Source organism: Ochotona princeps, chromosome 9 (genome assembly GCF_030435755.1).
Source record: "Ochotona princeps isolate mOchPri1 chromosome 9, mOchPri1.hap1, whole genome shotgun sequence".
Lineage (NCBI taxonomy): Eukaryota > Metazoa > Chordata > Mammalia > Lagomorpha > Ochotonidae > Ochotona > Ochotona princeps.
Window position 1 is genome coordinate 25532743 of NC_080840.1, and position 25618 is coordinate 25558360.

The 25618-nt window shown below is 37.0% G+C and overlaps 1 long non-coding RNA gene across 1 annotated transcript in view; it reads right to left on the reverse strand.

The window, feature by feature from the left end:
* The window catches only part of LOC131481086 (uncharacterized), a 71763-nt gene that overhangs the window by 32193 nt on the left and 13952 nt on the right, over positions 1–25618 (reverse strand). Inside the window, exon 2 of the long non-coding RNA XR_009246021.1 lies at positions 15502–15595. This is a non-coding gene — a long non-coding RNA (uncharacterized LOC131481086). The remainder of the gene's footprint in view (positions 1–15501; positions 15596–25618) is intronic.

Genomic DNA, 25618 nt, shown 5'->3' on the forward strand with positions numbered 1-25618 from the left:
TTTGAACCTAAAATATCCCTGGAAAACTGGGGATGGTGTGTTCCTCTCTGCAAGCCTGATAGTTTACATGCCTTAAAAGACAGAACTAAACAACTGTTGGTTTAAGTAGTTATGTGTGTTTGTGTGTGTCTGCACACATACAAATATGAGAGCACACTTATATATAATTATTAATCCATGTTTAATTTTTATAACTTGTTAAAGTAGATGCATATATGCAACATGGAAAGATAAGTAAAACAAGTAAGCTATAAAGTGGGCTGTGAGTGGTAGCAAATTAATAAATAAGTGAGAATATTTATTGTCCTCATTAGAAACTAGAGGAAATGTCGGGCCCGGCGGCGTGGCCTAGCGGCTAAAGTCCTTGCCTTGAACGCACCGGGATCCCATATGGGCACCAGTTCTAATCCCGGCAGCTCCACTTCCCATCAGGCTCCCTGCTTGTGGCCTGGGAAAGCAGTCGAGGGCGGCCCAGAGCTGTGGGACCCTGCACCCATGTGGGAGACCTGGAAGAGGTTCCTGGTTTCCAGCTTCGGATCAGCACAGCACCGGCCGTTGCGCCTCACTTGGGGAGTGAATCATCGGATGGAAGATCTTCCTCTCTGTCTCTCCTCTCTGTATATCTGACTTTGTAATAAAAATAAATAAATCTTTAAGAAAAAAAAGAAACTAGAGGAAATAAAAATGTCAAAATGTGAATGCTTCTCTTTCATCTCATTAAAAACACATCATCGTAAAATGTATTAGTGCAAGGAAGCTTTAAGGAAAGGTAATTCAGTAACCGGTGAGGTTTGAAATACTGTTTAGGTACAGGTGTAATATTCTTCCATGAGAATTTAATGAAAGTCTGACAAAGCTTGGGGGAAACGATTATTGTTTTACACAATGTAATTGCCAGTATAAATGGAATTTTGATAATTATATCAGTATAGAGTTGCAGAATTAAACTAAGAGCTTTTCAAAGTATCAGTAATGGCTTACAATGATGGCAAACCAATTCTGCTCCACAAATTGTTGCAGACATTTTACGTTGTGCCCTCTCCAGTGTTGGGTGCAGGAGATAGCATTGCCACCTCTGCTTCATACGTAGGTGAGGGGCACTGTTAACTTGGTCAAGTTCATGACAAACTGAACAGATCCTCATGCTGGATGGTGCAAAGGTCTGTGTGCTTGATATCTCATCTATACCCAGGCAAAAGTGCGACAGGAAGTAGAGTACTTTTGTTTGCTTATAGCTCTCACCTTAAAATAATTTCAGATCTTGCAAGAAGTGGGCTAGCACGAAGGTAAGTGAGGAAGAAGAGCCAGTAGAGGCAGGAGGCTGGAATTTGGGGAAGAAATGTTGACTGATGGTTGATTATTGAGAATTTCAGAGTTACTATAAACCCTTTATCAACCTATATTTTTCAGAGTAGAGCCTTCCTTTCAGTTTCTGCCTCTAAGCTGCATTATCTTTTGTGTTGCTAAAACGCTTACATAAGATTTGAAGAAAGGGAAATACAAAACTAATACAGCAGGGTCTGGCATGGTAGCCTAGTGGCTGATGTCCTCGCCTTGCATGAGTCAGGATCCCATATGGGTGCTGGTTCTAATTCCAGAAGCTCCACTTCCCATCCAGTTCCCTGCCTGTGGCCTGAGAAAGCAGGGGAGGGCAGCCCAAAGCCTTGGAACCTTGCATCCACGTGGGAGACCCAGGAGAGCTCCTGGCTCCTGGCTTCGGATCAGTGCATTGCTGCCACTTGGGGAGTGAATCATTGGATAGAAGATCTTCCTCTCTGTCTCTCCTCCTCTCTGTATATCTGACTTTCCAAATAAAAATAAATAAATATTTCATAAAAAAACTAATATAGCCATTCCAGTTGCCTGCATATGCAGTTTTCCGGAGGTTCATTCTGTTTCTCACTTCTTTTGAAAAGAAGTTTTGTTAGGGTAGAGTTTTAAATAATCAGTATATGGGAGGATGCTAATGATTAACTAATTACAATAAGGTATCTAGAAATGTACTTTTCAATTTCAGACATTGGAAATGGAGGTGAGGAACTGCTGTGAAGAGCTAAGGTGCTGTCCCCCTCCCCCATGGAAAGGCATTTCAAAGTGAGTCACAGTAAACACAATGTGCTTAGATGAAGCCACAAGCATTAAGATAACTGCAGTCACTACAGATCGACTCTGTTCAGAGTATTTTACATGCACTTTTCTACAGGAATGGATTTTTTTTTTCCAGTGAAATTGAAGCTTTTCTTTTAGTCTGGAGGTAAGAAAAGTACTGATGGGGTCCAGGGAGGTAAAGTTGTTACATATTCCAAACCACTGGTGTCATGGTTTAGAAAGCTTCTGTGAGATTTTCCCCTACGAGCATATAGACAAAAGCAGAGGTATTGGAGCTGGATAGACTTGGAATCTTCTTAGATGAGTCATTGCTCAAGTCTCCAATTTCCTTATTTATAAATTAGATATAAAGCTGACCTACCTAACTTGTATAAGAGAATTATATATCACAGAAGTAAAAATTCCACTCTATAGCAGACAAATAACAGGTTTGCATCTATTACATGACTTTCTGTGTCCTAAAATCTCCAGTCTTCCTCATGAACAAAACTAGAGCAAAAACTGGTTATTGGTGGTAGAGAAAAGCTTGCTAAACTGTTCCATATCTCTGAATTTAAATATAGGTGCTAATACTGAGTGGACAGATGTGAACATGCTGAAAGAAAATCATGATCATAGATTTCATTCAAACAGACTTTGATTCTAATGCTTCCGATGAAATTACAAGTCTAACCAAAAGCACAGAATGTCACTCCATGTGTTGCCTCATGAACCAGGAGTTGGCTGTGTTAACATTATTATGATTAAGAGTTAAGGCTGACATCTTCAGCATTTGTGACAGCTAAAATATGAGCTCATAGGTTAAGAAAAATCAAAGCTGGCACTTGACAGTTTCTATTCTTGCAAATTTTTTTGGTAACAAACCCTGAACAAATCAATAGAGATCTAGGAAGAAGAGGAAAGATTAACCTTTTTTCTCCCAAGTATGGTTTAAAATTAATATTACTCTTAAGTACTTAGAGAAGGTATATGATCTCATGTAAGTCTATCAACTAAAATTGTTAGAAATACATTATATACAATTTAGATGTCCTTCTCTTAAGTGAGATGATGAATTCTGACTATTGCATGAAATTGAATGATAGTACCCTTAGAACCTTTCTTTCCTGTGTTCCCATTCCTTCTGCTTTTATTTCTATCCTTTTACATCTTCATTAGAGGCATTCACTATAATTGGGCATTTCTAATTAAATGGAAGCTCTCAGAAGCCATTGCTGCAGGCACAAGAAAGAAAATGCTAGCTTTCAACTGATTAGCAGTATTTTAACATCACAGAATGATTTTGAATTTTTCAGCACAACATGTAGAATAATAGCTAATAATGAAGAAAAGATAACATATGTTATGTGTTTTAAATAATTATGCTGTGACACCCCATAAATCTATACTAACATATAGAAGGTGGTTTAATCCTTTGTTGAGTAGCAATTGTAACATGCTAAAGAATGCTGGCTCAGTCTGTAGATAGGAAAGCAGTTACTCAACAAGTTTGAGATGTCAAATGAATGATATGAACAGATCTGACTCCAAATTCAATCTCCAGCTCTACCATTCATGGATATCTTACTATTAGCTCTTACCATATATTTGCATTTCTTGGAACCTGTCATACCCTTCCTAGGCCCTCACCCCACCACTTCTCTATGTTTCTCCATTGGCTATTCTCTGCCTGGCGCATTCTTTCCCATTCCCTGAAGTGTATACATTCCCTAGCTAATACTTTTTTCCATCAGTCTTTTAACCAATCATTCATTTAGAATTTTTTTTATTCAAGTGCAATCCATCAGGGTGTGGGTGGGAAAGAAATAGAGTCATGAAGAAGCCACCCCATGGGCTCCTCCTCTTGGAAGATTTACAGCTGTGACAGAACAAAGCTGCCACTTGCAGTTTCTTTCCTAGGTTCTGTCCCAACTCAACTTTGTCCTCCATAGGGAGAAACTGTTAGCTTAACATTGTTGACATTATGTGTAAAAAGGCATCCAACAGTCACATTAAAAAGTTTGTTCACTTCACAGATTATATAAGAGGCATAAAATAAGTGAACAAATCAACACTTTTCTAATAGACTTTCCAAACAGAAGTCAGGAACAATTCTATTCCATGACCACCACCCCGCACACTGCATTGCTGGCAGAGCCATAAAATGCTGGTGTGTTAGAGATTCCAGACATACACTAGTATCTGAACCAGAAGCCTTCTCTCAGGGTTACCAGGTCATCCTGCTCTTAATATTATACATCATAACCAGGTGTCCCTTTGTTCATACCCCCACCAAACTTTAAACTCCACATTAATCTTCATATCTGTAGAGTCTGATGCAGAGTTTAGTACATGACAAATAGTCAATAAATATTTATTTAGTGGATGAATGACCCAGAGCAGCCACCAAGAACAGCTATGAAGGTTGCACACTGCACAACTCCAGGCATCATTCAGGGAGATTACAGCATTGCTAGTGCTGACTGAAACTGCATTGCACAACCCAGTGCCAGGACTCTGATAAATGACAAACCCTGTTAATCTGTCCAATTTACAATACAAATAGTGCTCTATCCTTGTTTTTAGAGTGTGGTCATATAAATTTATGAGTGGAGGAAAATAGAGAGGAAAACTTTTCTGTCTGTACTGTCCTAAAGTACATAGTCCATTGTCTTCCTTATTTCCAAAATATTGAAAATGAAAGTAAGGCAGATTCAAGCTAAGATTGTCACTCAGTGAATCAATGATGCATTTTCTGTCACACATAGACATTCAAAAGTGTCACCATGTACCCCACCCCTACCCTGTCTCCCTATCACCAGTACTTTGTAGAGCTATATTTTCTTTTATTAACAGTGGATGTCAGAAACACAAATTGTAATAATCATTCAGACACGTGTAAGAGGAGTGATGGTCAAATAAAGTACATGATAATATACAAAGAGCTATAGGAAAGAGATTAACTTTGGACTGAGCTCAGCAGACTTTGTATAAGAATTGACATTTGGGCAGAACTTTAAACGCCACAGTAAGAAAAGATAACAACACATCCAAAGCATGCAGTCTTACAACACTGAAGCATGTCCTGAGACCTACAAGATTTGTACTCTAGTTGGGATACAGGGACAATTAATGAAGAGGAAACAGTACTATTTAGAAAGTCAGAAAGTGGATCATGAATGGATGATCTCTTGTAAATAAAACTGAAATGGTTCTGCCCCAAATTCTAAAGAAAATTAAGGGCGAAGGAGTTTGGTACAGTGGCTAAAACACCACTTGGGATGCCCGCATGACTTATCCTAGCACCTGGCTTGAGTCCTGGTGCCTCTGCTTCTGATCCACTTTGCTGCTAAAGCACAGCCTGGGAAGAAAGCAAGTGATGGCTCAACTACATGAGTTTCTACTATGAATGCCAGTGACTTGGGTTGAGTTCAGGTTCTTAGCTTTGGCTTGGCCTCTTCCGTGCTGTTTGGAGGTGGCCCAGGGAATGAATGACTACACCTATCTCTCTCTCCTTTTCAAATGAAATAAAAATAATTTTAAAAAGAAATGAAAATGAAAAGCCATTGGAGAAGCTTTCATTGATAAATGACTTGCCACTTTATGATGAATGACTTGTGGTTTCTCACTGAATACTCCAGCACTCGCAGGGATCATGTGTGTAGACATACACTTAAAGCCAGTGTTATGAAGATACAGTTTATATAGGGCAACATTAATCCATCTGAAATAAATAACTCTATGAATTTTAACTGGCATGCAATCCTGTGATCACAGAAAATATCCATTACTTCCTGAAATCCTTGTGGGTTTGCTTTCAGAAATTCTCCCCTCTCCCTGGCCCTTCCACATCCCACCACCCAACTCCCACTTGTATCCACTTATTCTCAGCTTCTGGAATTAACTGATTTGCCTCCTGTCACCACAAATTTGCCCATTCAGACTTTCATATAAATGGAGTTATGCAATAGGCCCATTTTGTATTTGGCTTCTTAGAATGCTTCTGAGATTCATTTACATATCATTCATTGTGCATCATGGTAATTTGTTCTTCTTTATTCATAAGCATATTCTACTGTATGAATAAACTGCAATTTGCTGCTATCTGTTTACCATCTGATGGGCATGGGGTTTCTTGAAGAGACCAGTTATCATATTAAGTGTCACTCTTGCTGAGACACATGTTTTCCATTTTATCTTGGGAAAATACCTAGGGATTGAATTGCTAAGTATTAGGAGGCATGTCCTTAACTTTATAAGAAACTAAAACTTTTAAAAATGACTGTACCATTTCTCATTCCTTTTATCAATTCATGAAAATTTTCATCACTCTACAGCCTCAACACTTGACATCATCAGATTTTCTAACTGTAGCCATCTTAGTGCGTATTGGTATCTCACTGCACTTTTAATTTTTTTAAAAGATTTATTTATTTTATTACAGTCAGATATACAGAGAGGAGGAGAGACAGAGAGGAAGATCTTCCGTCCGATGATTCACTCCCCAAGTGAGCCGCAACGGCTGGTGCGCGCCGATCTGATGCCAGGAACCAGGAACCTCCTCCAGGTCTCCCACACGGGTGCAGGGTCCCAATGCATTGGGCCGTCCTCAACTGCTTTCCCAGGCCACAAGCAGGGAGCTGGATGGGAAGTGGAGCTGCCGGGATTAGAACCGGCGCCCATATGGGATCCTGGCATGTCCAAGGCAAGGACTTTAGCCGCTAGGCCACGCCGCCGGGCCCTGCACTTTTAATTTATGCTTTCCTAACAACTAATAAGATTTCTAGCTTTTTGTGTGCTAATTTGTCATTTATATATATATATATATATATATATATATACACACACACACACACACACACACACACACACATATATTGTGAAAAGTTTATTCCAATAGTTCTGCTTGCATTTTAAAATAAAATAGTCTTCTTTTCCAGTAGGAGGATCCTTTGTATTCCAGACCTGATTTTTGAAATGAAATTTGCCTATCCACATTCCTTGTAAAGTGTCTGGGAAAGAAGCTGAAGACTCCTGGGGTACACTGGTCACTGTATTTCATGTGGGAGACCATGACGAAGTTCCAGGCTCCTGGCTTCAGTTACACCCAGCTGCAGTCATTGAGATGATTTGGAGAAGAAACCAGTGAAAAGATTAGACCCCTCTCTCCATTTTGCCTCTCCAACAAACAAAATAAATCTCAAAAATAATAAACTCAGTCTGATAGTCAATGCTTTCTATTTAGATCAGGTAGAGCTATGTCATTATTGACAAGGTTGAATTTTAAACTGCAACACTGTTTATTTTTAATTTGCCAAGATTCTTAATATGTCCCATTTGTTTCTTTCTGTTCTAGTCACATGTTCTTTTGTTTCAACTTAAACTTCCCTTCTCTGAAGGGCAGAGATGAAAAACGTGATGCAGAAAGAAAGACAAGGAGACAGACACCGATACAGAGTTCTCCTATCAGTTGATTCCATGCCCCAAAGCCGGCAATAGCTGAGCCAAGGCCACACTGAAGCCAGAAGCCAGGGACTCAATCCTGGCTGCTTCTAATTCAGGTGGTGGGCTAAGCACCACGTGACCCACCACCTGCTGCCTCCCAGGTTACACATCAGCAGGAACCTGGAGTCATGAGTGGAGTGATGGGTGTGCTCTAAGCAACGTCTTAATTAATTTACCAAATACCCACTACTGTATTTTGTGAATGGTTCCCCTGAGGTTTAGCACACATTTTTTTTTCACTTATTATATTGTGGAGTAAAATTATTTCTTTTCATACAGTCTAAAGAACCTTAAAACAATAGGTTCATTTGCTTCTCTTTTGGTCTTTATGACATTGCTGTCATATATTTAACTTTTACCTGTGTCATATACCATATAATATATTATATTTTTCTTTAAATAATCAATTATTCTTAAAGGGATTTAACAAAACTGGAAAGCATGTCTTTCACATTTCCCTACCTTATTGTTTCTCGTGTTCTTCACTCTTTGGAGAAAGTTATTATTTTTTCTTATACCCAAAAAAATGTACCTTAAAATATCATTTATTACAAGTCTGCCAGCTGTGAATTTTCTTTGTTTTTGCTTGTCTGAAAAATATTCTTTATTTCCATTTAGTTTCTAAAATAAATTTTTGTAAGGTAGAAAATCCTTGGCTGAAAGTTTATTCTCCCTCAAGTTTAAAGATGTCACTGGGTAGTGTATAATGAGAAGCCCAGGGTAATTATTACCCTCTTACATCTGAATGTTAATATAATTATATTTATTCATATAGCCCTTCAGATTCTTGGGATTTCTTGGGTGCATAGGTTTATAATTTGTGTTAACTCTATACAATTGTTGCACAAACTTTCTATGGATTGATTTTATAAGTTCTGTCACACTCATATTTTCTTCATTACCATCATGTTTCTCTCAAGCTAATTGAATATATAGCATATGTTTATAATGTCTGTTTTAATACATTCACCTACAATTCTATCCTCTTGTTATTTCTCCATCTGTACTGACCAATTCTCTTCTTCTATAGTGTCATTTATTTCTGCACTCATACTGATTCTCAATCACAGTTGTCAGAGAAAAAAAACTGATTTGTTGATGTATTTGCTTAAAGGAAAAGAAACTATCTTTGAAATGGAAAAAAAAATTGTCAACAGGTCAAGGAAACAACAAATCAACTATTGATGGTGTAAAGATACTTAAAAATTTTTTTCTGGTATATAATTTTAACAATATTCGAAAGCAATGAACTGGAAGTTATTCACAAAGAAATGGTTATTTTAAAGTGAGATCTAGGTAGTGAAGAAGCTGTGGGATGGTAGAGAGAAGCAATACCAGTTTTTGAACTTGAATTTTAATTCCCTTCCTTACTAGCTGAGTGGTCTTGAGTAAGTTACTAAGGACATTTAAAAATATTTAAATTATGGCCTGGGAGCTTGGCCTGTGTGTGCTTTGTGAATACAGTTTCATTGGAATAAAAGCACACCCATAAGTTTGAGTATGGTCCCTGCCTTGTAACAGTGCCTTGATTAATCATGATGGAGCCTGAATGATAAACACTATAAAATAGGAATAACAATGCCCATCTCACAGGGTTAGTGTCAGGATATTTACTGTGGTGTAAATATATGAAAAGCTTTAGTAGTGCTTAATATACAACCATTCTACACCAGATTCTTGTGAAATTTGAGTTTAAATTTCTGTCCTCCTGTAGCTGGTTCAAAACGACAGTTATTTTTTTCTTAATCTTATTTTTACAAGGTGAAATTGTTATGTGTCAAAAAGTAAAATTTCATATTTTTCCCCTTTGGAAACATCAGTATGCTTAGTCACCATGACTTTGTCAAACAACATAACCTCTATTACTCCTCATTGTTATAAATAATTATATCACAACAGGAGTTTAAAAATGCCACAGAGAGTGCAGTACTGAACTCTACTAACTTCATACAAATAGAAAGGAGTTAGAAGAATACATCTGAGTTTTTAAATGCAAAGATAATAATTTTATGGAGAGACTGGCAAATAAATTATATATATATGTATAAATAAAAACTGGTGATTCTTGAATAACAAGGTTACAGTTATGGCAATATTTCTTATTTCTGCATTTGATATTCAGAAATACATGAACAAAAAATGATAATATAATTCAGAAACAAAAATAAGTAGGCATATTCTCTGTAAGGGGCTACTGAATGCTGTATTTTTCAGCTACTTGAATGAGTTATGGTAAGCAGATTAAAAAGAAGCCAGACACCAAGAGATACTTCCTCTCTAGAAGTACTTATGTTGTAGTGTGCTTGGTGCAATTACCTGCCTTTACTGAGGTAAAGCATGACTCTTACTGGAATAACTGTACTTATCCTGAAAATGAGGTAGAGGAGCTAGGTTTAAAGTCACTGACCTAAAAGTATATTTTATGGTGAGTCTGGTAAAACGCTCATGGCCAAATTGTGACCCAGTTTTAGCATCACATGGTCCGCTTTTTTTTTTCCATATTGTTTCCTTCATGTGTAAAGGGGGGTATTAAGGCAGAAGGCCCACCCAATTTCCCACCCTCCCCAGGTCCCGGATGCACACAGTCCTCTTGATGTTCATATTAGCACCAGAATTGAATTTTATGTGCTTTGTTTTTTTTTATTTCTTTGTTTTTATTGATGCTCAGCACATTCTATAGAGCTTCGCAGGCCCTTGTCAATCCTTTCTGGAACAAATTTGGGTGTGAACAGGGATAGGTAACAGGGAAGCAGGTGGTAGGTAAATTCCAGGGAAGCACTAATATGCCTATTTACTTCTCTCCTTGCAATAACATAAATAACACAACTCCCACCTTTCTACATCATAAATTCATAACTTAAATAAAACAACTTATGAATATCAGCTCCTGAGATCCGTATTTCACATAGAGAATTTGAAACATTTATTCCTGCAACTAATCCATTGTCATTTGAAGTAAGGCTGTGATTTACATGTCAAATTTTGCTTTAAAGATTAAAAAAATAAGAAGGCCAATGGCCCATACTTAAAATATTCGCATATAATAATTTTGTTTTATTTTTTAAAGATTTATTTTATCCTTTAGAAAGACAGAATGGGGGAGGGGGAAGAGGAGGAGAGACAGAGAGAGAGAGAGAGATACAGGGAAAGAGTTTCCCAAACAGCCACAACAGTCAGATCTAAGCCAGAACCAAGTTCTGACCCATGAAACCCATACTATTATTATCTTACTGATTGTAATCTATGAAGTTTGACACCATGACTGCATTTCTTAACGATGTATTGTCTGTCCGGGGGCAAATCATACAACTCTCACCTAACACTGAAGGCACAGAGGCAGAGGCTGAGAGTTCAGTCCCAAAGGGGTTTGAATGCCTATGGATTTTGTTCTACTCTAAACCTGCTGGCCTATAGCTAGCATCAAACTATTTTTCCTTAAGTGGGAGATTCATAGTTTTGTACAAAGTGACTATAGAACTAAATGAGAAATTAAAATTGGTGGAACCAGGAAACAGATCCTGGACGAGGCCAGGATGGAGGAAGCACCTGTGAGCAAGTGGTACAGATGCGGCTCAGAGGGCTGGCATTCTGGCATGGTAGATGCACCTACCATCTGCAACGTTGGCATCCCATACGGGCTCCAGTTCATGCCCCAGCTGCTAATGGCCTGGGAAAGGCAGTGGAGGATGACCCAAATGCTTAGCACCCTTTCACACAAATAAGAAACCCAGATGAGGCTGGAGGATCTTGACTCCTGGCTTTCAACTGGTTCTGCACTGGCCATTGTGGAGTGAATCAGTGCATGGAGGACTTTTAACTCTGCCTCTCCCTTTCTCTGTGACTTTGGCTTTCAAATAAATAAATATTTAGAAAAATAAACCAGAGCTCAGGGCTGATGTCAACAGGAGATAGAGATTACCATTGTTTACAACACAAATTGCTATGACAATTAGTAAAATAACTCCCCATGAAAATAAAGAAAACTTTCACTTATGTGTATTCCATCTTTGCTTCATGTCTTGTTCCCTTGGTTGAAGCCACTTAATGTGGGAATTCTTTACTCTCTATCCTGCAAGATGTAATGAGGATGGATCATCTCGAGACACTCTCAGTTATTCCTGGAGGACTCTATCAGCCTGGTTGAGATGTCCTGTTAGGTACTTATGTGCTCTTTGCATTTTTGTCTTTTTTTGTTTCTTCTCTGTTCCCTGTCCCATTTTTAGTTGCCTTCTATGAGTTGGTCTCCTTTGTTAGCCTGCTAAATCATTCTTCATTGAGTTTTTAAAAATTGCTTTTTATTTCACTGATTTTGGCACCTATTTTATTCTCTTTTTATCTAAAAATCTTTGGGTGCAACTATTTTTTTAGTAGTTCCTTCAGTTATATACTTAGATAATTTATTTTTAATTCTTTCTTCTATGTTAATGACTAAAGTTTTCTAACAAAACATCACATTTGTTATATTTATGAATTTTAAAAAATAACCATTCAGTTTCTGATGTAAAGTATAAAGGACAACAAATTCAGAATAATAGAATACAAAGGCACATAGTTGCAAGATGTTTTTGTAAGGGGTCTATTATATTGTTACCAGGCAAAATGGAATTTGAGATATAAAACTCATTATATTATATTATAGTATAATATAATAATAATATATTATTAACTTTAGTAGGATTTCTACACAGTATCATTCATAAAGAATACAGTGATTCTAAATATACATGCCAGATAAAAGGTAAGTATTTTATGTAGTTACAAGTAGACTGTAAATATAACATGTAATAATATGATAGTTTTATAAATTACTTAGAAGTCAGGATGATTAAAATAGTGAAAATATTAAAGACTATAGCATGAAATAAGTTATACTTGGGCATAGGTGACTTTTTGGAAGCACTAATTGGAAAATACATACCTATTTTCTTAGGTACATGTAGAAAACTTATAAAAGTTCATTATGAGGTCAACAAATGTCAAAGCAGAGGCGTCATTTAGATAACATGCTTTGACAAAGCAATTAAGCTCAAATTTTATAGCAAAAATCTACACATTTTAACATGTTACATTTCTTTGAAGAAAACAGACACAAACATAGACACACACCCACCCAGAGTTAGATAGCAAGAGGCCTGTTATCCACTCGTTCACAGCCGAAATGCCCCAAATGGGCTGGGACTGGGCTAGGGCAGAAACAAGGAGCCTGGGCACAATCCAGGATTCCTGTATGGGTGCCAGGGACCCTGTTCCTGGAGCTAAAACCTATTGCCTTCCAGAGGATGCATTAACAAGAGTGTGGAGTCAGGAGCTGGAGTTGAGTCCTGAGCCCAGTACTTCACTGTAAAATGCTAACATTTCAAGTGTTAAACTACATACCTGGTCATGGAATCTCAACAATATATTTCTAAGTAATATGTAAGCTACTCACATGACAACTTATAATAAAAAACATCATTCCTCGTGTGTCTCCCCAGAGGAGTTCTAATCATAAGAGATTTCTTTCTTTTCAGTAGAATGCTGCTAACATTTGTCCCTTGGCTGGAGTAGGGGTAAAGTCACTAACCTGTGGTGCTGCTATGATTTCCATGAAATAAACAGCTCACCAAGGAGAACATCATTGTACATAATGGGAAATGGGAATCAATGTTCCCAGTTAGCTCTTGCAGAGCTCCACCAGAGGATTAGCACGATCAATACTTGTTTGAAGTACAGAGATTTTTGATTCAGGAACTGCACTCAGAGGCTCCAAAAGTAGTCACAACCCACAACTGATTTGTTAATACACTTAGGATATCCACAGTCAATCCCAAGTTTGCCAGAGCATGTAGGAAAAGGATCATGCACTCTTTGTCTTCCTTATGAGATCTGTAAACTATAGTAGAGAGAATTGGGGGTGGGGAAGCACATTATTGGAGAAGACCATGTGATTTCCACAACTGTCTTCATTTACAAGGAATGTTCCAGGTAAAAGATTAACCCATGCTGAGTCTTTCACAATGGAAACGTAGGACTATTTTGGAGCCTCCTTTACTGCACTTATAGCTCGATCTCCCATAATGCAGTAGGGTTTTTTTCCCCATAGCTGGCCAAGCACTGTTTTAGTTCATTCACTCAACAAATAAACATTTATTGAATGACTGTTTCCAGACATTCTAGTAATAGGAAAACAGAAAAATATATAAAATTTTTGTATTTTCCAGGTCAATTCTTTCCCATCTCACTTCACAGTAAAGAATCATGTATTACTATTATTATTATTGTTATTATTTTAAAGTTTTGTTTTTTGTTCTCCATGATACAGTTTTGTAGGTATAGAGATTTGTCCCTCCCCTTTTCCTTCTTCCATCCCCCACTTTCCCCTCCTGCCATTCTCCCCCTGTATTATCATACCAGTATATTCTCTTAGGACAAATTCCAAATTTAACTTTCTGACATCTAAATGTATCATAACATAATAAGTACAGGCAAAGGTAGGAAATCTAATTTCATAATGCGGAAGTGAATGTATAAGTTTCATTGGGAGCCCTACTGTTATTCAGGAGTAGTGATGCAAACTGCACAATACTTTTACTTCCCAGTATACTAGTCTGCTTTGTACAGCTCATGTGTATGGATGTATAGTCTTTAGCCCACCTTAAATGGGTAATGCATCTCCGGCTAGCTGTGCAGACTTGTTTTAACGCCTTCACCAATGCATTCTTGAGCCCATATCTGCTGATTTTCAGATTTCCAGTGACCACAGCGCAATCCACTGTGGCCCTAACACCAAAGATTCTGAGTAGTCCTGCTAACTCTCCTCCCCTGTCTTTCAATCACTAGACTTGTCCAGAGAGTGTTTAATTCACATGCCATTCTCACTTGAGGGAAGTGGGGTTGGAGCTCAAAATATTGCCTTACAAAAGGAACCTTTTTCCTAAAATCTCTTCCTCGTCATCCTTTTGTGGATAAGTTCCTGCATTCTAGTATTGGGAACTTGGTGTTTAGCTGATTACAAAGAATTTCTCATGTGAATGGTCCATTATGCTTAAATAATATTCTTGGCCTGTACTGTAAACCAGAATGGTAGGGTTTCAATTGGAACCAGATGCTCATAACAACAGTTATGAGACATGGGATTAATTACTTGGTCTGTCTGTGCCTGAGTTTCCTCACCTATGGGAAGGGATTTATGAAAGTTCCCATTTCATGTCTTTATCATGACCATTAAATTATGACAACCTCATTGAACAGGATCTGGTAAGACATTGATATTTTATAGCTTCTCAGTACCTCAGCTAAAAGTTCCAAGTTAGTATGCTACTGCTTTGTTCTGTTTTCTCTTAATCTCCTCAATCCTGTCATTCAATGGACTTGAATCCATCTGAAACACCAACTCACATTTTGGTTTCTACTGCTGCTGACATTCATCCACATAAAAATGCTCCCCTTCTGCTCAACCTGAAAAGTTTACATAAATATGAAAGGTGAGAATCTTTATCACATTTTGCATAGGTTCTCTTTTCAAAAGTAACTTATAAATGGCTACCAAGCAAGAAGAGCCTTTGCTCATCTTTTTTTTTTCTTAAGTGACAACTAGATATTGGAACTTCCTAGGAAAAGAATTTAGTGGTAACTTCTAACTTACTTCTTGGTATTTTCTTCTAAGCAGAAAATTATTCAGTGACAGGGAGGGACTTTTTTGAAATGCAGGAAATAACTTCTTGCATGCTCATGATAATCCTCCCTTTTCAATATGTGATATATTCAAGAAAATGTATCTAACTGCTTTTCTCTGATTTCTCAAAGGTTGTAATTATTGAACTTTGAGTTCACAATAAAATCAAATTATACTTCAAACAATAGGCCACTGATTTTTATGGTGTGAGACCTCCAGAACTGCAAAGTAACAAAATTCAGTATTTCATCTACTCAGTAGATTTGGAATGCCAGAAAAGTCCTCTGCAGGTTTCCTCATTGAAGGTCATGCAATCTTGGAATATTCTCTAGTGCAGATCAAGCCAGGCTGTAATTCACAAAACTTTCATTAGATTTTGTGAGTATAAAAATTCTCAGCTATAAAAAAGTAAAAAAAAAAAACAACAACTTTTCTAAGGAGTTAGAGATTAATATATTGCAGCAAAAGACTAAAACTATTTTGTGGAATGGTTATAGCACATCAGTCAATGAAAACTTCGGCCAAATATTTTTTTTCTCAGTTGGTTTTAATCCATAAAATCACTTGTTTTATAATTTTCTCTTTTCTTGCTTATTTGAATTTAGTTGATAGTCTGAATTAATCAAATCTGTCAGATGCCTTGGCATTATAAAATCAACAATTTGTGAACATATTCTGTGGGATATTTGCTGGTTCTGTGAGATGATCATTCATTGCCTCATTCATTTAATGCTTGTTTATTGAGGATCTGCTATGTGTCAGAGAAGGATGTTGGGGGTAAAAAGGAAACAAAATATAAATGAAAGTCTGCTCAGATAGCTTAGATTCTGAAGAACAATGAGTAACATCATAATAAACAGTTCTGTAAAATATTATATAAAGTACTATGAAATAAAAGAGGCTAAAACAGTGGAAAAACCACTTTTTTCCTTCCTTTTTAAAAAAAGTTCTGCTTTTATTTGCTTGAAAGGCAAAGTGAAAGAAACAGGGAAGGGTGTAGAAGAGAGAGAATGAATGAATGAATGAATGAGTCTTCTATCCTCTGATTCTCTCCTGCAATTCTTTCAAAGCCAGGGTTCGGTCAGTCCAAAGCTGGGAGCTGGGAGCTGGGAACTGAGTCCAAGTCTTTCAGGTGGGTGGAAGGGGCCCAATCAGTTAAATCATAACATAGTACCTCCATGGTATTCTTAGTGGATGTTAAAATCAGAAGCAGAGCTAGGATTTGAACCCAGACACTGCAAATAGAATGAGAGCTAATTGGCCACCCTCCAAAACTTGTTTAGATAGGATATTATACATAAAAAGATAAAGAGTTTTGAGAATATAGTATCAGATTAGAGACTAGAAGAGAAAGATGACAGTAGCACAGAGAAATAAGAAAGTAGTAAAGGATTAGCTCTAGGTATTGAAATGGCAATAGAATCTCTACGGTAAAAGAGAACTTGACATATTATGGAGACTGCAAAGCAGTAAGAGTGAACCAAGGAGACATGCAGGAAGCAGATATTGATGGAGGTGGGAAGTGGGAGACCAGCTCTTATAGAACTGTGCAGATACTGGGCCATGACTGATATTCATATTGAGTTAATGTGAAGTCACTGGCATCATTGTTGCCTTTTTTTAAGCCTTGTGGACACTACATGGTACATTGGGATAGGAGTACAATATCAATACATTTCTTCCCGAAGATCTCTATAGCCAAGTGACTCTTAGAAACACTATGTTAGGTAAAGTACATATAAGGAGGCAAGTACTATGACAGAATATGACATATTCTTCATTTTTACCATGGGACTCTTTTCTGGGATGACTTAACAGATTAGGGTTCTATGTGCCTCACTTACAATGTGTTTTTTTTTTTCTGTACAAGAATCAAGGTGCTGAGTCAAGTTTAAATCCTTATATAGTCATAGTCTACACTTGCAGTGTCCAGCTTTTGACAAAATAGCAACATCTTATTAATTTACCAGGGGAAGCATGTTTATAATAGATTCTTGTACATCACCATGAGGACTAGTCAGGATTATTAGGAAATGGACAGCTTTCAATGTGCAAATGACTTCAGATCTATCAGAAAAAATGTGATTCCCTTTTTGATTGGAATGTCACACTGGGAAGCAGGCCCATGATGGAGCTATTTAGCTACCCAATATAGCATAATCTTGATCACCCCCATGATGTAAAATGCATACTTCCTAATTATCTATGGAAGAATACTTAACATGTAACTGCGTCAGTATTCATCACATTTGATTCTCCCTGAACAAACACTGACTAATTTTCTACCAATTTCTCCCTCTCACTTTGCTAAATTAAAATGTTTTAAAGGTTAATTGTCAAATCTCTGGAAAGGAAAATGCTTTCTAAAGGCTAAGTTTCCAATCTAAGTAAAAATATCATTAATCTGATTTAACAATATTAGAATAAGGTCTTTGCATTTGCTTTGTAGGAGGTAGGTTATTTGGACAAGCTGAAGGAGGAATAAATATAAAAAAAGCAGAGAAATAAATTATAAGTTTGGGTTATATTCACCTTTCCTGTGCAATGAAGGCAGCACACGGAGCAAACAGAGTGGGCACCATGAGAGGGTAAGGGCTTTCAAATGAGGCTTTTGGCTGGAATCTCAATTTCATCACTTATAGTTGTGTGGCCACTGGTTATGAGGCTGTTACGAATACAAAGCAATTTATGTGCAGCTTATTTGTCCCTTTCCCTGGGGGGAAGGGAGCTTTTATTTTTACCAATGTGCCAACTTTGTAGCACAACTTGGCTACTTACATTGACTGGAAAGAAGTCACCCAAAATAGTGAGCAATGTTGATTTTACTAAATGTTTCAGAGGAAAACATGAAGTGGGCATTCACATGGCACCAGGTGCAGGGTTTTACTCTAAACTCAAAACAAATCATCTTTTTTGAGTGGGCAGAGACTGTGAGTTTTAATATTGTACTTAAAAAGTCCTTCTTCCTTCTAGAAGTATAAGCTGTGTTTCACTGGTGCCATGACTGCCCTGAAGGAGGTGATATTTTTCCCTTCCTTTGCGTCTGGGTGGGATCACAGAACTGCATCAGGCCCAGGATGTACGCCTGGTTACTCCTTTAAATTCAAAACGACTTGTTTTAAATTCGCTTCATGATTTCCTAAGACCTGAAAAATACTGAAACTTGAAATTAGCTTAGAACCAGTCTCACCTGTTCATCCTGGAACTATTAAATGCTACAAAATACCAAATTTAAGCCACTGTGTCTTGAGATATTTTTAAAAGCAGCTTAGTCTGTATTCTATACACCTAACAGTTTTCATGGTCTCAGATCTCCTCCAGGAACCAGATTTCTTGGTTTTAACATCCACAACTGGCTTTCTTTCTCTGCCAGCTTTTCTCCAATTCTCTCTTTATTTTTAATTTCTATTTTTTTATGATACAGTTCCACAGGCTAGGCATTTCCCGTTCTACCCTCTCTTCCCTGCCTCTTACTTTCCCCCTATATTATTAGAATAGTATGGTCCTTCTGCAAAAAGTCACAAGTCTATCATTCTTGTTTTTAAGTGTATTATGACATTGTAAGTATAGACAACAGTAGAATCTAGCAACCTATTGTCAAAGTTGTCACTGATGATAGGAACACAGGCTAGTACAACTACTGTGGAAGTCAGTATGAAGAGTGCCAAGACAACTGAAAATTGACCCACCAGATGGCCCAGCTATCCCACTTTCGGGAACATGTTTCATTCTCTTCAAACATGCCTCATTCTCTTTAATCTATCATCACTTTCAATCTGCAGGGAAATCTACAGTAACTTTTTTTAGGAAATAGACCATTTTCATTTCCCAATGATATTTTTTCCCATGTCATACATGGCAAAAATTCCACACATAGAATGCGGTATGTAAAAATATGCCCAATATTGAGTTTGTTTTTCATGTCCCCTTTAGTCTTGCTTTGTCTCTAAGACTTTATAATAAGACTGAGAAAAGCTGAAACTATTTAAAGATCTGATTTTGCTATGATACCACAACTTTTTAGGTGAGATAAAAATGGAGCCTTGGGAAAAATTCAAATAAATGATTATCTGAACCAGGTTAAACAACTTAGAAATGGTTTGAGCCAGAAGGATCTTCTTAATGAATCCCAATTGTAGTTGTTAATGAGGGATTAAAAAAATAAATAGATTTCATGTTCTCATTGGTAGTTGTGATTCAGTGAGTTTGCAGAAGAGTAAGGAAATCAGTACTGTTCACATCCATCTCAGGTGATTTTGGTGCAGCTGTTTAACTGTTACATATATGAAAAGCTTGGATATCATGAATCTAGGAACTAGCAAACTCTAAGTAATCAAGGTAAGACAAAATATCAGGTAATAACATGTTATTGCTCATTGATTATTATTTTCCAACTTTCAGCTTTTCTGGTAACACTAAAAATATTACACTGATTACTCAATCATTGGATAAGAACCCTCAAGTGCTTTCACTGACTTTAAACCATGGATTTGGTGAAGTTTAGCCAAATATGACAATAGGCACTAAGCACATCCAAATAAGCATTTTAATTTGGCTTGATACACATAATTGAAGTTGCAGTGAAAGAAATGGCAAGTAACAGGAAATGAGAACACATCTGTTTGGAGCCCCTACCTGATATGTTAGCTTTGGCAACCTTTGTATATTTTGTTCTGCCAATGAAACTGCTGTCAGGGAAATTGAAACATTGACCTCAAAAGCTCGGAGCAACACCAGCCATTCCACTGTACACATCAATCCTTCCAAATGGTTTCAGAGGTTGATTTTGAGGCCCAATTTGGCAGTCCTAAGCCACACAGCTCATTACCTCCAATACACATTATATATCTGCATTATCAAGTTGATTTATTTTGAAAATGTTCATGGCTTAGAGCTATAGAACTTTCATAAAGAAAATAAATTTAACATTTTAACTAAATGCAATATTCAAAGAGAGAAAAAAGTTGGTGGTAGAATTTGACAGTCCAGGCATTATGCTGCAGATGCTCGAGGTCTTAGTTCTTAGAAGAATTTCTTAAAGGGATGAATGATATTAAACAGAGACTCAAAGGCAAGGAAGAGGCCTTTGTAGGCCTATCTTCCATCCATCTGTAAGGAACTAGATGTCCCATGAGTCATCTGCTGTTGATAATTTCCCACATTAAGAAAATGACAGGAGGAGGAACTGGGAGCCATGGATCTAAAGGTTTTCTTAACTGCAAGAGCAGATACATGAGACACTGTTCTACTTTTAGGGAACATCAAGAGGCACCATTTTCAATGTACAAAGTCTGAGATTTAATTCAATTTAATTAAAGACAACTGTGCAGTCTTCAGGCATTTTTTTTTGGCTATAGTGGTGAGAGCATTAAACAAGCATGAAAATAGGAGTTATTGAAAAGACTCACCTTCTAGATGACAGATTTGGATTATAAAATTTGTCAAGCTGTCAGATGTGGAGATGAAACTTTCTCATGTTGTTACATAAATGCACTAAAACAGTTTGAATTATCTTTCATGTTCCCAATATTTAGGGAATCTCAACACTGAAAAACAAAATCTGTTGATTCAAATTACCTTTTTATTCTCTTCATTGTGATTTAACAGTTGTCTCACATTGGAATCAGGGGGCAAGAAAATTTGGCTTGCATTATTTGCTCCTGATGACCGATTATGGATAATTTTATAACACACACTTTAAATTTTTCAGCTTATTTTTTCCCTTTTCCTGATTTCTCTCATCCAGAATCAGTTCCTGCATGCCCTTCAAAGTTTTCAAGTCTAATATATACCGAACCTCTACTTTATGGTCCACACACATTCATTTACTGAATCCATTAGCACCTGTAATCAAGTGGCATTCTTTTTCTTCTATAGATGAAGCAATTGTTCTTCAGTAAGGATATACAAATTAACACCTAGCCAATGTCAGGGCAAGAATCTGAATCTAGGTCATCTGATTTCAGTGTAATGACACCCCTATGATGTCATATTGTTCTGCTATCACTGTTTGCATGTGAAATATAATTTTACTTGTTTATTTTTATTCACTTTGAAAGCAGAAAGAGAGATAGACATAGAGACACAGGGATCGTGCATCTGCTGTACACTCCATGCATCACGACAACAGTCAAAGCTGAGTCATGAGGGGGAGGCAGGTGACCAGAAATCAACTTGGGTTTCTCATGTGGGTGGAAGGGAGTATTTGAGTCGGTATCTGCTGTCTCCCAGAGTGTGTGCCAGTAGAAAGCTAAACCAGTAATTGCAAGAGCTGGGATTCAAAGCAAGCACTTTTCTATGAGATACAAAGCCTCACACAGACTTTTTCATTGTGCCAAATGCCTACCCTAACACTTGGATTTTTAAAATAATTATTTACTTGAAAGGCAGAGTGTGGGGGGGATAGGAATAGACAGCAAGGGAGGAAGGGAGATTCAGAAGGAGAAAGAAAGGGTGGGAGGAAGGGAGGGAGGGAGGAAGGGAGATTCAGAAGTGGGGGCAGAGACTGACTGATCAATTTTTCATCTGCTGGTTCATTCCCCCAAATGGCCACAATAGCCAGAACTGGGCCAGTGTGAAACCAGCAGCTTCCTTTGGATCTCTCATATGAGTGTAGAGGCACAAGCTCATCAGTCATCTCCACTGCTTTCCCAGGCACATTGAAAGGGAGATGGATTAGAAGTGAAGCAGCAGGGACTTGAACTGGCATCCATATGAGATACTGGAGCAGCAGTAGGCAGCTTTATCGGCTACATCACAGCACAGGACCCAAGAATACAGACTTTTTGAAGCAAATAAATCCCATACGTTAGCAATTAATGCAGCATTAATTCAACCTAGCAGAATGGCATGTATTAAAAGACTGGGACACACCAGAGTGTCCAAATTGAAGGTTTGTTTTCTTTTAGATGTTAATTAATGGGTTCAGAAATTCAAGAAGCCAGAATCTGATAGAACATGTTCAGTTCCCTATTGGAGAAATGACCCACATTAATGGCCATTTTCTTAACTGTAAAGATCTGCACTTAAGCTAATATGTCCTTATAAATCCCTGTTATAATGAAATGATTAAAAAAAGCAAATCATGCCCATCTATGAATTCATTAGTCGTAAGTCCTATTGCTGAGTTTTTGCTCTCTCTTTAAAACACTGTAGCTTTGATTCAATCTATCCAAAATACTATTCTATAAAATGGGCATTATATCTGCTTGGCCAATGCTCCCATCCTATTTCAGTGAGGGATTGTTCTCTGTGCTTAGAAAAGTATTTGGCACAAGGGAAAATTATTCTTTATTGAATTGGTGTAATTAAAATATCTTAACAAATATGAACATTCTTGGAAAGTCTGAAAATCATTGGAGGTATTATTTTCTTTAAACTTAATTATAGAAAGGATTTAGTTTCAAGCAAATGAACATTTTTGAAGATAGTAGACAAATCTACATATATATGTCTAGCTTTGTCTACTAATAACTTATGTTAATATGATACATTTGTAATAATTTTAATGGGCCAATATTACATATTAAAGTAATTTAGTTAGGATTCATCTTCAGTGGACACTCATACATACTTTGTCATTTATTTGTTTTTATGTCAATATAAAGTGAATATTTATAGATGTATCTTACAATTTAGGCTAATGTCTCAATGCTATTTTATTATTCAAGTATGTTTTTAATTTTTGCTATGAATATTATCACCAAGCAACATGCACGTGACTTAAGTTTGCTATACACGATAGTCAGAAAAATGATTGTGAGGCCAGGATTTCTGTTTTCCCACTTCTGAACATTTGCAACCTAGTGTCGCAGTAATCATACACATTCAATAAGTCCTTTTCAAATTAGCATCTGATGGTCTGAGATATGCTATTGAATTATAAGCATTATTGATTTTAAATAGCATGAGTTAATATATTGGTGTTGCAGAATTTACATGCAGGGTAATAAATGTTTGGTAGCAACTTATAAATTTATCTTTGAATTCTTGAATATACCTCATTTCTCAATCTCTTAGAACAATTATAGCTAGAGCATAAAATGCTATTTTTCTATAGTCAATGTTGAGAAAGTTCTGATATTCTGTAAAATTTTTGTTAACATAAAATGGCTAGGTTCTAAAGTAGAGGCTGGCTACGCAAATGGCTGAAGGAGCAAGCAGCTATGATAAGAAAGCAAAATCCTACTTCTGTTTAATTTTTCTGGGTCCCTTAATCTAGCAGTTATTATTCTATCTGAGTCTGGAATGAGAGTGTTTGACTATGTGCCCTGTCATTTGCAGTTTGAGTCTTGAAGTTCTGGTGTTATTTAGAGCAATGCAGGCCTTAAGTTAAATAGAGCCTATACCTCTACCACTGTTCCATAAAGTATATTTGTTTACAACCAGAGGGGAGTTCAAGCATTGGCTTGAATTGATAATATTTGGCAATTCCTACTGCTGGGATCTTAGCCAAAGCCAAGTTCTTCCTCTGTCTGTCTTTATATCTCATTTGTAAGTTAATATTTTGATATTGCTTCATGAATGTCTGTCTGCATATGCCTCCCAACATCTGTTGCAAATTATTTCTGTATTCAAGATTTTGCCAAATTCTAGTTCTTTCTGGCTTAAAAAAAAGCATGAAGTTGGATTCTAGCTTTGTCATTCTTAGAACAGTACTATACCTCTGTGAATTTCTTGACGTGTAAATTAGCAAAAAAAATCTTCACCAGGATAGTATTGTGATTATTGTAAGTATTTTGTAAAATAATTAGCATAGGACAAAAATTTTTTAGTGTAGAAATTTGTTGATCTGAAAGTATGTGGGGAGCTCTTTACATGGTGTTAATTTACTGATACATAGCTGATAAAATCAGATGGGAAAATATATTACAGAATGATTGCCTGGGAATTATTCACATGCACCATTGGTAGGAGGTTGAGAACATTGCTGTACTGATGTGACCAACTTATATTTATCATATCCATCCCATATTGTTGATTCAACAAATTGACTGACATGGAGAAATTGAAGGAGCTGAGATCGGAAACCAAATTCACTTATTTGATTCAATAATGGAAATGAGGACCTTGACTTGGGACTTAACCTTAAACTCAGAAATGAGTAAAAGCTGGTCATAGAGGCAGCCAGGAGTCTTCAGGAGGAAGGGATCTGTCAGGAAAGCATAAAGCATAAAAAAATAAAAGAAAGGCAAAGACAAGAACCAAATGTTGTGGGTAGGGACACTGGTGAGAACTGAATGGCATAACACATGATCCTTGGTATAAGGAGGAATGGAAGACTAATTCCAAATCTAGAAAAATTACAGTGTATAAGAGGAAAATTTTGTCAATTTCCTTTTCCACCACCTGCTCCATTGACTTGATTTTCACTGTTTCTAAATGAAGATTTAGATTCCATGGCTTCTCCACTCATTTTAAAGATCTTTCAGTCTTATTCTTTCAAGTTAATAAACTCAACATTTTAATATAACACTAGAACCTCAAATTCTTAGTCTTAACCATCTGCATTCTTCCCCAACCCTGTTCTGACTGACTTGTTGGATCCTATAGATTAGGAATCTGTGGTGGAAGAGAAGGGATGGCTAACTTCATCTCTGCTTTTGCTCCACATCACCAGCTGCATTTCTTCCTCCCACTACAATTCTGCATCATAAGCTGAAGAGGAGGAAGGGCAGTGGAGTGGAAGACAAATCCCTAAGTCACTGTGTTACTATGATGATTAAATGACACACGGTGTGGTATGGCATTGCTCACAGGACTCAGTACAAGGCAGCCAGAAAACACTTGATGGAAGGGATGAGCTGTCATCTGGTAGGATCTTTTTGTGAAACTCTGGGAGACATAAAACAGGGTTCATTTGTGTGCTGGAGGTTTTTGGCCCAAGAATCTCTGTAGTAGAAGCCTATTCATACTGATATATGTAAGGCACAGTAGTACAATTTAAACAAAAGTTCCAATAAACCAGACATTTTTCCTATCTCCATGTGATGAAGTGTTTGAGGCAATAATAACTAAGCACTGTAAGATGACCTCTTTGGGACCCGGGAGGAATTAGCCTGGGAAAGAAGGTCTGTGGTGAAATGTATCTGAGTGGAAAGACTAGGAGGCACAATCTCCATAGTCACATTTGCAGTCTAACTGTTCTGCTAAGTGTGAATTCATTTTATAGCTTCAGTCTCCATCTCATATTCCATATTATCTTTTGAGATTTCCCTAAGTACTCTGGTAAGTTTTATATCTAATATTTATAAAGAGGCTCCTAACTATCTACAAATTCTATCACCCTAATTTTAATAGTTATGAATGTGGCTTAATAAGTTCTATTTTAGGAAAACCATGGGCACAAGAGATGTCCTCTGCATCCTTTGA